This window comes from Ischnura elegans, chromosome 9 (genome assembly GCF_921293095.1).
Source record: "Ischnura elegans chromosome 9, ioIscEleg1.1, whole genome shotgun sequence".
NCBI lineage: Eukaryota > Metazoa > Arthropoda > Insecta > Odonata > Coenagrionidae > Ischnura > Ischnura elegans.
In genome coordinates this window covers 19506217-19518817 of record NC_060254.1, presented here as the reverse complement: position 1 = coordinate 19518817, position 12601 = coordinate 19506217, and the positions used below count along the sequence as shown (strand labels likewise).

The 12601-nt window shown below is 34.8% G+C and overlaps 1 protein-coding gene across 1 annotated transcript in view; it reads right to left on the bottom strand.

Moving 5' to 3' along the window:
* LOC124165930 overlaps positions 1-12362 on the bottom strand; it is a 113306-nt gene extending 100944 nt beyond the window's left edge. The window contains exon 1 of the mRNA XM_046543468.1: positions 11822-12362. The gene's annotated coding sequence lies outside the window, so the exon portion shown is untranslated. The remainder of the gene's footprint in view (positions 1-11821) is intronic.
* Positions 12363-12601: the final 239 nt, after the last annotated feature.

The following is a 12601-nucleotide window of genomic DNA, read 5'->3' as shown; positions in this document are numbered from 1 at the left end:
TAGTGAGGACTTAAGTGCACGAGGATAAAAAACGTTAATGAAAGGCAGACGTCAGGGTTTATTTAGGGAATTCAGAATTTACTTAAGGATCGGCTGGATGCTCGGTAGTGACGGCAAAGTTTCCCGATGGAACGAGGGAAGCAATTAGATTTGTTTTAATGATGGAAGAGGGATATTGTAAATATCTACAATTCCGAAACTTCGTTCTTAACATTAACCTGATAAAAAGACTTATAATGACCCAGGCACACGACTTAATTGTAGCTCAAATCGCAGCCCTATCAGTGGATCTACCAAGAAATCGATAATAAATTTAGATAGTAGTGTCTATTAAGGTCTCTAGAGTATTATCTCTTTTTAAGCACAAGCATTTCGTAGCTTCACAAAAATGTAAATTCAAGAGTATGATAAAATCAAATTGGTCCGGTGAAGCCTCTACATTTTGCTTGCCTCGTTAATTCATGCATATTGCATTTTTTTTAAGTAAAATGTCGTGAAAAACGTTTTTAGGCGTAAAAAAATCTGAAATATGACAAATTGAACATCACAAAAAATTCCCATTTTACTAGTTCCCAGATGGTATTTTTTCTAGTTACATTTCTAATAATTTTTGTTATTTATTTGCCTTTTAAAACGGCTAACTCCAGGTGAAATAATGTTAATAAAGCAATATTGAATTGTCTACTGAAGTGTACCACAATGGTCAGGTATCCAGGAATCACCACCACATGGCGTTCTTTCTTCACAGGGAGATAGAAAATCAAAGAATTGTTTTTGCTTAAGCGTTGAGTTGTTCTTTCTTTTTCGACATATTACTAATAGAAAGTATAAACCGTTAAAATGCTCACATTATATTTATGAAAACTACGACTCAGCATTACCACAATACAAGAACAATATTGTGTATTGCAGAACGTCACCTAAGTTTTGAATTCGACTCAAACTCTACACTGTATCCAGGTCGGATTATGAAGACCTCACGCGAGTGATAGATTGTGTCCAAACTTAATCTAAGTCCCAATCTTCTAAGATGTCCACGCGATCCACTCGCTTTTTTTTAATTAAATCGTAATCGTGAAAATACTTCCACGCCTAATGTTATGCTAGAGAAATACTGTTTTTGTAATGAGAACAAGATTGTGAGTGAAAATTGTTTGGATAAATGCATTATTTGTAAATTTTAGGTCTGAACGCCACCAAATTTGCTCTAGCTCTAGTGAGTATAGCTGAAGCTAGTCACTAAAGTAAGAATTCTCACTCAAGCTTAGCTAGAGTCTGTAATATTAACTCCCAAGGAAGACTTGAGAACTATAACTTAGCAAAGATATGGAATAGGGCCCGACACTCTTCTTCTCTGTTGCTGGTATAGAATGGCGTTGGTGGCCGTTAGATAAGATAATATTTACCATCATGGAAGGGTAGGGAAAGCAGAGAAGAGAAAAACCCGGCGTCAGCATCAGTCTGCTCATTAACGAAAGACACCAACAGGAGCACGGCTTAACGTCCAACTCGATGGACGGAGTAGTGTGCATTAAGTGCCCTCCACAAAGCACTCAAGGACGGATTGGGCAGCCTCTGAAAAATTATCTGCCATCACTGAGATTTGAACTCATATCCTCTGGTTGGGAAGCCAGATCCGATTCCTACTCCGTTGCTAGACTGGAGGAAGAGGCGGAAGGAGCTGTAGCAACATGATATTCTACTGTTGGATCGCGATGTTAGTACCGGTACTTTCCATTGATAATTTCTCGAACTCTAAGTCCCACCCGGCTTCAGAGAAAATACATGCATGATTCCAAATCCGGAGTGAGTTGATAGGTTTTTCAATTTGAACCAACCTTTTTGCATTTGAATGCAATGAGTTAACATAAATGAAAATATGAAAATTAAAAAAAAAAAAACTTTTTAGGCAATTTTAAACAAAATAAAAGTTTTGATCAGTTTGCAGAGACGTCTTCTTTCCTTTAAATATTTTCTCCTAAACAATAACAGCCAAATAAAGGATCTACGGGTCATTTTCTTAGCAAAAAATTCAAAATAAAATTGGGTTCCTAGTTTTACAAATTATTTACCCTTTTATTATATTTATTTAAATTATTTAACCTTTGTTTCAATTTAAAAAAAAATAAAAGTTAAAATTTTAATTAAAAAAATACCGCCTCTTTTACATTTGATATTCTCTTCTATGTCAATGCTATAGTGTGACTTCTCACGTAAGTAAAATGTTTGTTAGCGGGCTGAAGATGTTTTACTGCAACAGATATTAGAATCGTGGTGAGGATTAGGCACTGTTAGCAACGTTTTAAGCTGTTTTGTATTTGTAGTTTCACGCAATCGTTTTATTCATATTACTTGTCCAATTGCATTTCAAATTTGTTTTGCAAACACATTGCTACGATAATGGTTTTGAATATCTAACACGCATATCGCACGAATTCCGGTTCATTTTAAGGAATATGACAAAGCAATGCTTCTAACAACAGCCTTTGCATGCAAACACGCTCACGGGCACAAAGCTAAGAAAAATATTTTTAAATGGAGATTTTTACCCTTTGTGAAGTAATGTAGCCTTAAATAATGCAAATATTGAAACTCGCGGATCATAAATGATTCAATGTGCCAATAAATGTACACAGCTCTAACAACGTACGAGTGTTTACAAATATTGGAGCGATTTTATCATGCTTATTATTCATCAGCTAAGAAATTTCTACTGATGATTTTGGATTTGGAATATTCAAGCCTTTTCAATTGAAGTTTAATGGAACGAATAATCAATAAAACAAATCTAATTGCTTCCCTCGTTCCATCGGGAAACTTTGCCGTCACTACCGAGCATCTTGCCAATCCTTAAGTAAATTCTGAATTCCCTAAATAAACCCTGACGTCTGCCTTTCATCAACTTTTTTTATCCTCGTGTACTTAAGTTCTCACTACAGCTTGAGCGATTCCTCGAACTTTTCTCCGAGGGTAGGTACTTCTTCCTTGTTCACGAATTCCGATAATTAAGTGACATGTCGATTATATAGCCCCTTGTGGATGGATAACTGCCCTGGCCAATATATATATCCCTTGCCCTATTGCCCAATCCCTCGCAGCCTAATTCTATCAGGGTTTGAGAGTTTCTGCGAAAGCCTTTCTCTTCACCGTTACTCGTAGTCATTCCCTTTATATCAAAATGCTCTGATGTGCATCTGAATTGGAATTTAGTCTTCAATCCATAAGTCTGTCCTAAATGGATCAATTCGGTCTAGATCAATTGACTTTTGAGCTTGGCTTGTGAATATGCTTTTTGTTTGCAATATATCTCTATCTATGAACGAATAAAATTGATCGATAATTTTACAATCGATAGAAAATAATAAATCTCAAATTCTTGAGTGAATACCCGCGAGTTAGTATCACTGATGGCACCGTTCTTAGAGATAATATTCAAGATGTCATTATCGGATGGAAATATAGCAACACGCTGGATAATGGCAAAAGTTACACCGATATTCAAGAAGAGAAAAAGACAACAAAGGATTTTAACAATCCTTTGGTGTATTTGATTTTAACAATGTTCAGGTGTGGTGCCATTAGTATGGAGCATGAACTTAATCGGAAAAAATGCAGGACGGTACATTGCGTGCGTAGATCGTCCACGTATTCCCATGCATATTTGTTGATGGTTTCACCGTAAAGGCGACAAATGAAGTAAAATATCTGGGAGTCACGATAACTTCGAACCTATAGTGACAAACACTAAGAAGAAATATGTTATGCAGAGCCTCTATGAAGCTAGGATTCGTCAAGCGTGTTGTGGTAAATTTTCGAATGCTAAGGTAAAAGAGAGGTACTATTTCGCACTAGTCCGGCCACACCATGAATATAAAGCAAGCATATGGTATTTAGAGCACTAAGAATTACTCCGTGAACTTAGTTATAGGCAAAGGACAGCTGCGCGATTGTAAAAGACTGCTATGGGTGTACAGAAAGCGTTGCACGGTTGTTAAATGAATTAGGCTAGGAGCCGCTGGAGACTAAAAGGCTGCGTGCTAGGCTTAGACTGCTTGAACAATTGAGAATAGATGTCTTTCAGACTGAAGCGGAGAAGATAAAATTAAAACTTCAATACATTTTCAGGTCCGATAGAAATGATAGATTATGAGAGATATTTTCCCGAGAGGATAGGTATGGGCTTTCGTTTATCCCCCGAGCAATAAATGACTTTTATAGGTGGAGCTTCGTAACATCACTTCTTTCTTATTTGTTAACGGCTTGCGACCCCGCCACGCACCTTTGAAGGCGGCAGGTGGGGAAGTATGTAGATGTATGCCGGCCTCGGTGGCGCCGGGGTAAATTCCCCGACTGCTAACATAGAGGGCGCGGGTTTGAATCCCGCCTGGGTGGATTGACCACCATTCAGGGCATGGATGTTTGTGATTGTCAAACAAGTTAATTGTAACAGAGGACAATGCTGTCCTAAATTCGCTTGAAAAACAAAGACCAAATTATTATTACCTATTTAAATTTAGTTTTTTAATTTTATTCTTCTTAATTTTTTTTTAACCACTGGATTTGTTTATTTATTTATTCCCTGTTTCCATTGACACCTTGCTCAAAAGAATTTCACTGAAAATATCCCCTCAGCATTGATTTACTCCTGTGGTTTTCTATTTATTGTCAAAAATATTGCTTGTTAAATCGATAATTAAATTTTAATTTACCCTTAGCTTTAGGTATTTTTGACTCAAACTATGTGCTACAATTAAACAACTATTTTCATGTTTCATGAGCAGTTTGTTTTTCTTTTTTTTTGGGAGTTTAAGTTAGACTCTCTCATGAAATGAAATTTAAATTACATTTTATTTCATCATCAAATCAAAAATAAAATGAAATCAAACAAAATAAAATAAATTGAAACCTTGAATAATATAAATACGATAAAATAACTAAAAATAGAGCTGAATCCGGTTTAACATTTTAGAATCTATATTTTATGCTTGCTCTACAAGGATAACTTCTAACTTTTCATAGGATTATTTGATTTCACAACCATGGTTACGTTACATTGTCCACATCGTCAGGTTAGCAGTTTACTGAAAGTTTTAATAGAAAAACCAATGTAGGTGTAGCAACCTTGTTATCTAAGCTAAATATGTTCCATAAATCAATCACCTGACGACGTGGACGACACCATTGTCGTAAAAAAAAATCATCCTCTGGAAAAAGGGTACTGCGTTCTTCTTGGTTCAATATGAGTTAGGTAAAAAAATATTTATTGCTTTGGACATGAAATAGGGGCCAGCCAGTTCCCTGATACGCCTGTTTGAAAAAGAAGAAAAATCTGAAACAATATTATCATATCTCTGCATTTAGAGTGCGCGAATAGTTTACTCACAACATTCTTTTTTCCGAAATAAAGTTTCTTTGAGGTAGAGTCTTTCCGCTTATGAAATACTTAAGGTGCCCATATTGTATGGCAGAGGTAGTCGTAAGGCATTTCATGTCTGCGGAATGGAGTGGAGGAAGTAGCGCCCCGGAGCGGCTTAAGGGTACATTATTTTACATTATTTCCGCAAGCCGTTGTTCCGGAGTTTTCTCTCTCTCCGATGCGATGGGTCGAAAAACACTGAACGAGAAGGCTGTCGCGTACTCCGTGACTCGGTCATGGGCAGGGCTATCTTATGACTTTCTTTCGAAGTTTTTTCCCTTCTTTATTATCACTCTTCCTACCCTCCGCTATCTCCTCTCCTTTCTCCCTTTCCTCCCTGTCCATCCGCTACGTGAGCCTACTTCGACTCTCGCAGCTGGCGCGGTGCGGCGGCGTGTTTATGCAACATTCAGCGCTCAAGAATGGGGGCAGTTTCGCCTTTGACCTTTTTTTTACGTGCTCCCAGAAATACGAAATGGCGCACATAAGAACGGCAAAGCATCGCACTCTATATAAATACAGCATCGTGCGAAAGGGCATGTAATGTCCACAGGTTGGTGCAGGCATTGTGCGGCAAATATTTATTCAAGGGATGGGGTGAATGACCGTGGTACACAGCTCGGAGGATGTGCTTTCCCACAGACATCGGTAATTAGATTTTCTGTATTTTTTTAAATTAAATTTCGCAAGAGAGGGCTCTATAACCCACGTGACAATTTCCTGACGCCTCGAACTCAATAAGAGCCAGCAATTTCAGATGCTTCCTATCCTTGATGCATAAAAATACAGGCCGAGAGCCCGGAAAACTTTGCGAATGTTTCCAATCAAAATTGGCTATTTTTTTAAGGCGGTAAGAAAAATACTAAACGCTGTAAACTTGAGAGTATCGAAAATGCGTTTCATATTGTAACAGAGTAGCAGGAAAAGTTTTTGTCAAATGATCGTTGATGCATAAAAACGTGATGATCCTTTTTGTCCCCAAAAGGAAAATGGAAGATCCATTTTAGGAAGTATACTATGTATATTCTAAAATCACATGATCTTATGCTAAGAAAATTTCAGCTTTTTGTTTTCACTATTTCAGCAATTGCATATGTATGTTTGTGGAAGGCAGTCTCAACACAGGTGGATTAAAATTTTCTGAGCATAAGGCTATGTAATTTTAGTTACATTGTTATAATTATATTAATATATTTAATTTTTGTTACATAGGTAGTTTTGACTTGGATTTAGTAAAAATAATTTTTATGTTAAGTAAATATTTAAAATACATATATTCTGAAAAAAAATTACTGAGGACTTCAAGTTGCTAACAAGTGCCAGCTTCAAGCCACTTATAGGGGAGGCTTTCTATCCAGAGAAATCGCGTTTTTCAAGTTTACGTTGTAAATCTAGTCATTTCTGCGAGGTGCTTTACGCCCGGGTTCCACTTTCAACCTATCGCAACGCTGAGCTGTTTACGCTGAAGTAGCTCGTAAGATGTACCCATCTCCTCGTCCGATGTACCCCTCTCCTCGGTGGACTACTGTTTTCGCTCTTTTTTATATTTGTTATTAATCGTTTACCAGTTTTTTCCCATATAATGAATGTATTATAACTAATATTAACGCGCGTGTAACATTTTATCCTTTGCCATGGCGTGATAAACTAAACCAATTGATGAAAACTGTTCAACTTTTTAATTGAAAAATATACGGTAATTCTTTTAATATAAAAGGGGCTGAGTATATGTAATGATTCACTGCATGTTAAAAACAAGCCTTAAAAATAGAAAATCTCTCCTACGGATGGATACGAATTTAAAAATTGAAGAGAATGTGATGGGGGCATTAACGAAAATGTATTTTTTCTGTTAATTTTCTGCTAAAATAAGTACCCAAAAGTGTTTCATGGGCTCCACTTTTAATGCGCAATTAATGATTCATGCATTGTAATAATTGACGTAACGCCTTGCTATGAGTTATTGTACCTGTAATTTCAATGTTTTCCAACAGTTTTTATACTCTACTATGAGGGGATCGTGGTAAACTAATGGATAGAGTGCTTGGCTGATGTTCGAGGGGCCCCGGGTTCAAATACCAGTCGCTGCCTTCGGATATACCAAACCTAAATCCGAGAAGTGTTGTATCTACACAAACCTTAGGGTCGAATCAATGAGTGATTTAATCATCTGTCTTCCTTTGTTCTAATTGCAATTAATTCTTCAAACATGTTGAACATTTCCGAATTAAAAAAATATTTTGCGATCGAAACTAAGCAAAACAGCATTGATTAATCAACTTTGCCTTGTTAATTGTCTAATACATTCAATTTCCAGGTTTTTATCATAGGCCATTTAAATATAACGTACGTAGATAAAGATGTTTCCACAAAATCTGCTATCGGCGCAAAAAAGATAACGCTAAACCTTAAGCATTTGCATGAAATTCGGCCTAAGCTTCATAGGGTGGGGTAATATTCCATCGTACACATTGTTTACTCGACTACAACAATAAATCATTAGACATTATTTCAACATAAACGTATCTTCTACGGTCGGACAACAAGGACACGCGAAAACCTATAACGGCGAAACCATCGTTTTCTTCATCTCGTCAAGGGATAAATATTTGATTAGTGAACCTCATTGTTTTGACAAACAGAGATACATCTTCGCATAACAAATAGCTTTTTAAAATTTAATATTACCCATTCTTTGTTTTTTTTTAATGGCCTAATGGTAGATTTCAATTTCAGATTTGTGGAAAAGTACATGAATTTCGAAGTTACGAATACTATATGGAAAAATATTTCCAAACTTTCCATGTAAGGAAATGTTAATATTATTCCTCTTACTTAAAATAAACCACAAAGGAAAAAAATTGCCGCGTTGCTATACACACTACCAAAATTTTGCTCCGATAATAGTCAAATGGTGTGAGTTTTGTAAATAAATTCCTATTGTGCAGTAAAGATTTCATTTGCTGTTCCAAAGTAAATATTCACTGACTTTCAATGCAAATACTATGTAATTAAGCTCGACTGGAACTCATTAAACTCTCAATAAGCAGGGTTTTGTTGGAAGGACATAACACTGACTCGTGTGCAAGTGCCAACCAATTAGTGGGAGATGGCTTTTTTCCTTCATTAAGACACGCTCAGAGGTGATAAAAAATTTAACGACTGTCTGTCACAAAATCAATTTCTCTGGTCTTTTGCAATGACGTCTATTTCCAAGTCGGTTATTTGCAGTTGGCGAAGGAGACTTTTCGGATGACGCTAATTTCTTCGAAGCCCCATCAAAGTCCAATCATTTCATATTATTCTCCTTCCTCTGTAGCTACTTTACGTGGCATTTTTCGTCTTTGAATGACGAAGTGCATGACGTGAGAGCTATATTAGGATTTTGAAATTTTAATTGCGATGGGTATTTAAGCTCTGAAAACAGTTTCAAAATTCTCATATTGATTGGCAAAATAGAAACTTTTCATGAAACTTGAGCGAGGAGTGATTTTCACTTCCATTTCATGGAATGCATGTCGCTCATTTCGGTTGAATACCACCACTTCAGATGATATAAAATTAGTTTTTCTGCACCACGAAACATTTGCAGTACTTTGGGAAATATGATGACATTGATGATTCAATGAGTTTATAATTGTCATTGAGTAAATTTTCCCTTTGTGGAATCAAACTACAATTATGAATTTACGAAGAAATACTCATTGTATTATAGAATTTTTGAGTTTGGTAGGTTGCTGTCCTCGGGTTCTCTTGGTCATGATGTTTCAAGTTGCAAATTAATTGTACGATTAAGTTTTCCATGAAATATTTAAACTCCATGCTTTTATGAACAAGTGGCTTGAAACCCAAGGAAAGGGGTTGAAATTTAAATTATAAAAAGCTATTTGTAATGCGAAGATGTCGTCCTCTCTATAAAACGCAATGAAGAGGTTGAATGGTATTTGAACAATTTAAAAATCATGTTTATTTTGTTGAATGACATTTACATATGAAAATTATCGTTACGTAACTATGGTTTAATTTCTACGGATTCTCTTCCATCTTGACAAAAAAAATTACCTCTCACTGCTGATTGCCACCGTCATTTGGGAAAGTGATGGCTACTATTTTCCTTTGGCTTAGCTTTTCGTTTATTTACTACCCATCGCTGATAGTATTACTCGTTAGCTATAACGTGAAATCTTTGGAAACTTAGTGCTCCTACAAATGCATGAAAAGAAAATATATGTATGTTGGAGTAATTTTTGTAGTGGCTATAGAGTAAAGAAAAAAGATGATGATTGATGTATGTGTACTCCAAACTAGTGGAAAATTATATCGTCATATTAGTTACATACTAAAGTAGATTATAAGTTAAGAATCAACATGAAAATGTTGGAATATGAGGTTTTAAGCGGCATCCAGTACCTCAAACTGTAGCTTAGTTCAATTGGAACAAAATTCACTAACTCTTGGTTAACCTTGTGGTATTCCGTTATAAGTTTTTCCTGGATAAACACAATTACTTATACCACTTATTTTTTATATAAGAGCGTGACCCGGATTTCAATGAATAATAATAATCATCATAATAAGCGCCTGATGATGATGATTTTTCATTAAAACTCGGGTCGCGCTCTTATATAAAAAGATAAGTGGTATAAGTAATTCTGTATATCCAGGAAAAACGTTCAATTGAAACATTCTTTCAGACTAATTCATTCCGTTTTCAATTGAATAAACTTATCTTTCAAATGAGTTCTTCCAGCATCTTCAAATAAGTATCTTTCAACAATATCCGTTTTTTTTTTTTTTCTTTTTGGCAACCCGACACGTACACAAGGTATTGTAAGGCCTTAAAAAAAACATTTTTTTATTCGTGTAAACAGATATTATGCTCAGAATGTTGGTGTGAGTTAATGGAGTCTTCTAAATTGAAGCCTATAAATTTAATACCACGAATTGCCTGTTCAACTAACGGTGAATTATGATGGGGATTGTAATCCTTTTGAGAGGCCCAACAGTGGATAATCATCCGGAGAGGCAGGTACATTTTTAATAGTCTTCCATCAATTCATAAGCTTGCTCCCTTTATCATTTCTCCGAGCATTTGTTGCATTCAGGAAGAGAATTTACCTTTCCAATCTAATCCTTCCCTAAAAATGTATCAGTAGGTAATGGACACCATTTGATAGGCAATGATTTCTATTAATGATTTTCAGTGGCTTATGTCGATAAAAACGATATATTATCGGCCTAGATAAAGTTATGTTTCCTTAATATAGCACATGATTTCTGTCTCAATGATAAATATGTCTTAAAAATAATTTTAAGAAGTATCAAACGCATAACTTACTTTTAAATTTGACGAAATTAAATATTTAATTAATCTTAAAAAAAAAAACAATAACAGTTTTTGCTACAAGAAGTAAAAAATTACTAAAAGAAGTTTTCTCAGAGAAAATGGCTTGGTGGTTGAACTGGTTAACACGCCTGAACGGCAATCGGGATATCCAGGTTCGAATACCGACTAAGGAAAATATTCGTTCATGGCGAACTTCATCCGTTGGTGTATTTAATCTAAGGTATTAAGCTTCACTGACCAAAAAAATTCGCAGATGAGAGGCAGATAGTAATAGCTAAAGCGTTAAACACGCTCAAAAAATATTCTTCCTTTGAAAATTTTAATCCCAACGGAAAATATTAAAAAAGAAACAAATTTTAATGGGAAGAAACTAACATTTACTGTTTTACGATGGCGGATGAATTTATAATTTTTTAACGTCGAGGTAATATTTTTTTAACTTGTGTAGAAATCGGTAAAAATTCATGCCTAATTATTTCCGGTAATTGTCATTGTGGTAATTGTGTTGATACTTCTTGATGAATAATTTTCAAATGGTTTATGGAATGTATTGAAGCCATAAAATCAAAGTGAATTATTTTTATGTAAATTTGTGTGACAAAAAGAAGTAAGTGATGCATGTTTCTTATAAATTTAGCTCTTCATTAAACTTAGCTCCTCTTTTATTTCTTCTATGAAGTTTCACTAAGCTGATGAATATTACTTTCTTTCGATTCACCTACAACATTTCAACTTTTTCGCACATCTTCACACATCACAAGAGTGCTCAAATAATTGCATGGAAGAGATATTTCCGAAAAAATTACAGTCATAAATACGAAGTTCTGTTTGAAAGTATGTATTTATATTTTAAAAGCTTCAAATACCTTTTAATGCTCAAAAATAATTGTTGTGAAATGTATGATAGGAAATTTAAATCGCTCAGAAAATATTTTCTTATTTCTCCCGTTAATAAATTAATCTTTTTATGTGAAAGACATTTTCATAATTAAAAAATGAATTGTAAATTACTATTTTTCTGAGGATGAATGTTATGAAACACATAAATGTTTTCTTACCTTTGTGATCAAATCTCTGCTTTGAAAGCACATCCTCTCTGCCTTGTGTAGACTGCTCCGGGCAGGAATTGATCACTAATGTTCAGTATCCTTGAGAGTAATCGTACTATCTCTTTTTGATATTCTGATATGGTATTTGGGATGTATGTTGATGTTGCAATTAAAGTTCAATGAATGAACTAATGTGATAGTTAATTATAGTGCAACATAATGTAGGGTGAAAACGATGAAGTAGCACAAAATTGACTGTTTATGCTTTGGAAGTTTGATAATAAGCTAAAATATATAATTAGTTCAACCGATTAACTGTATACGGTTTGTTGGTTACATGGGAATATATGTCGTTACTTAAACCTTTGATTAACAATGGATTATCACTAATGTTCCAACCCAGTGCTGAATTAAATGCAATCCTATAGTCTTGAGAATATTAATCATTAATGTTACTTTTTCCCGCGAATATAGTATAATAGAATTTATTTTGTACGTGTCATTGAAACAATTCTTGAAGAAACCTTTACATTTTGTTAAAATCCGTAGGTTTCCGTCTGCTTTCTAATCAATTGATATCCAAGTTCAAATTTGTATGCACAAAAAATGGGAAGCAATAATTTTAATAATTTATTACAGTTCAAACAATTTACAGTCCGCTTTTATGCACTCAAGAAAATTGATCGTAGATTAATAATTTGAAGTTGTTACCCTAAGTTTTCTTTGAGAAATGAATTTTGGGCTAACGTCAAAAAAAAATATTGCAGAACTCAAAGTATTAAGCATACA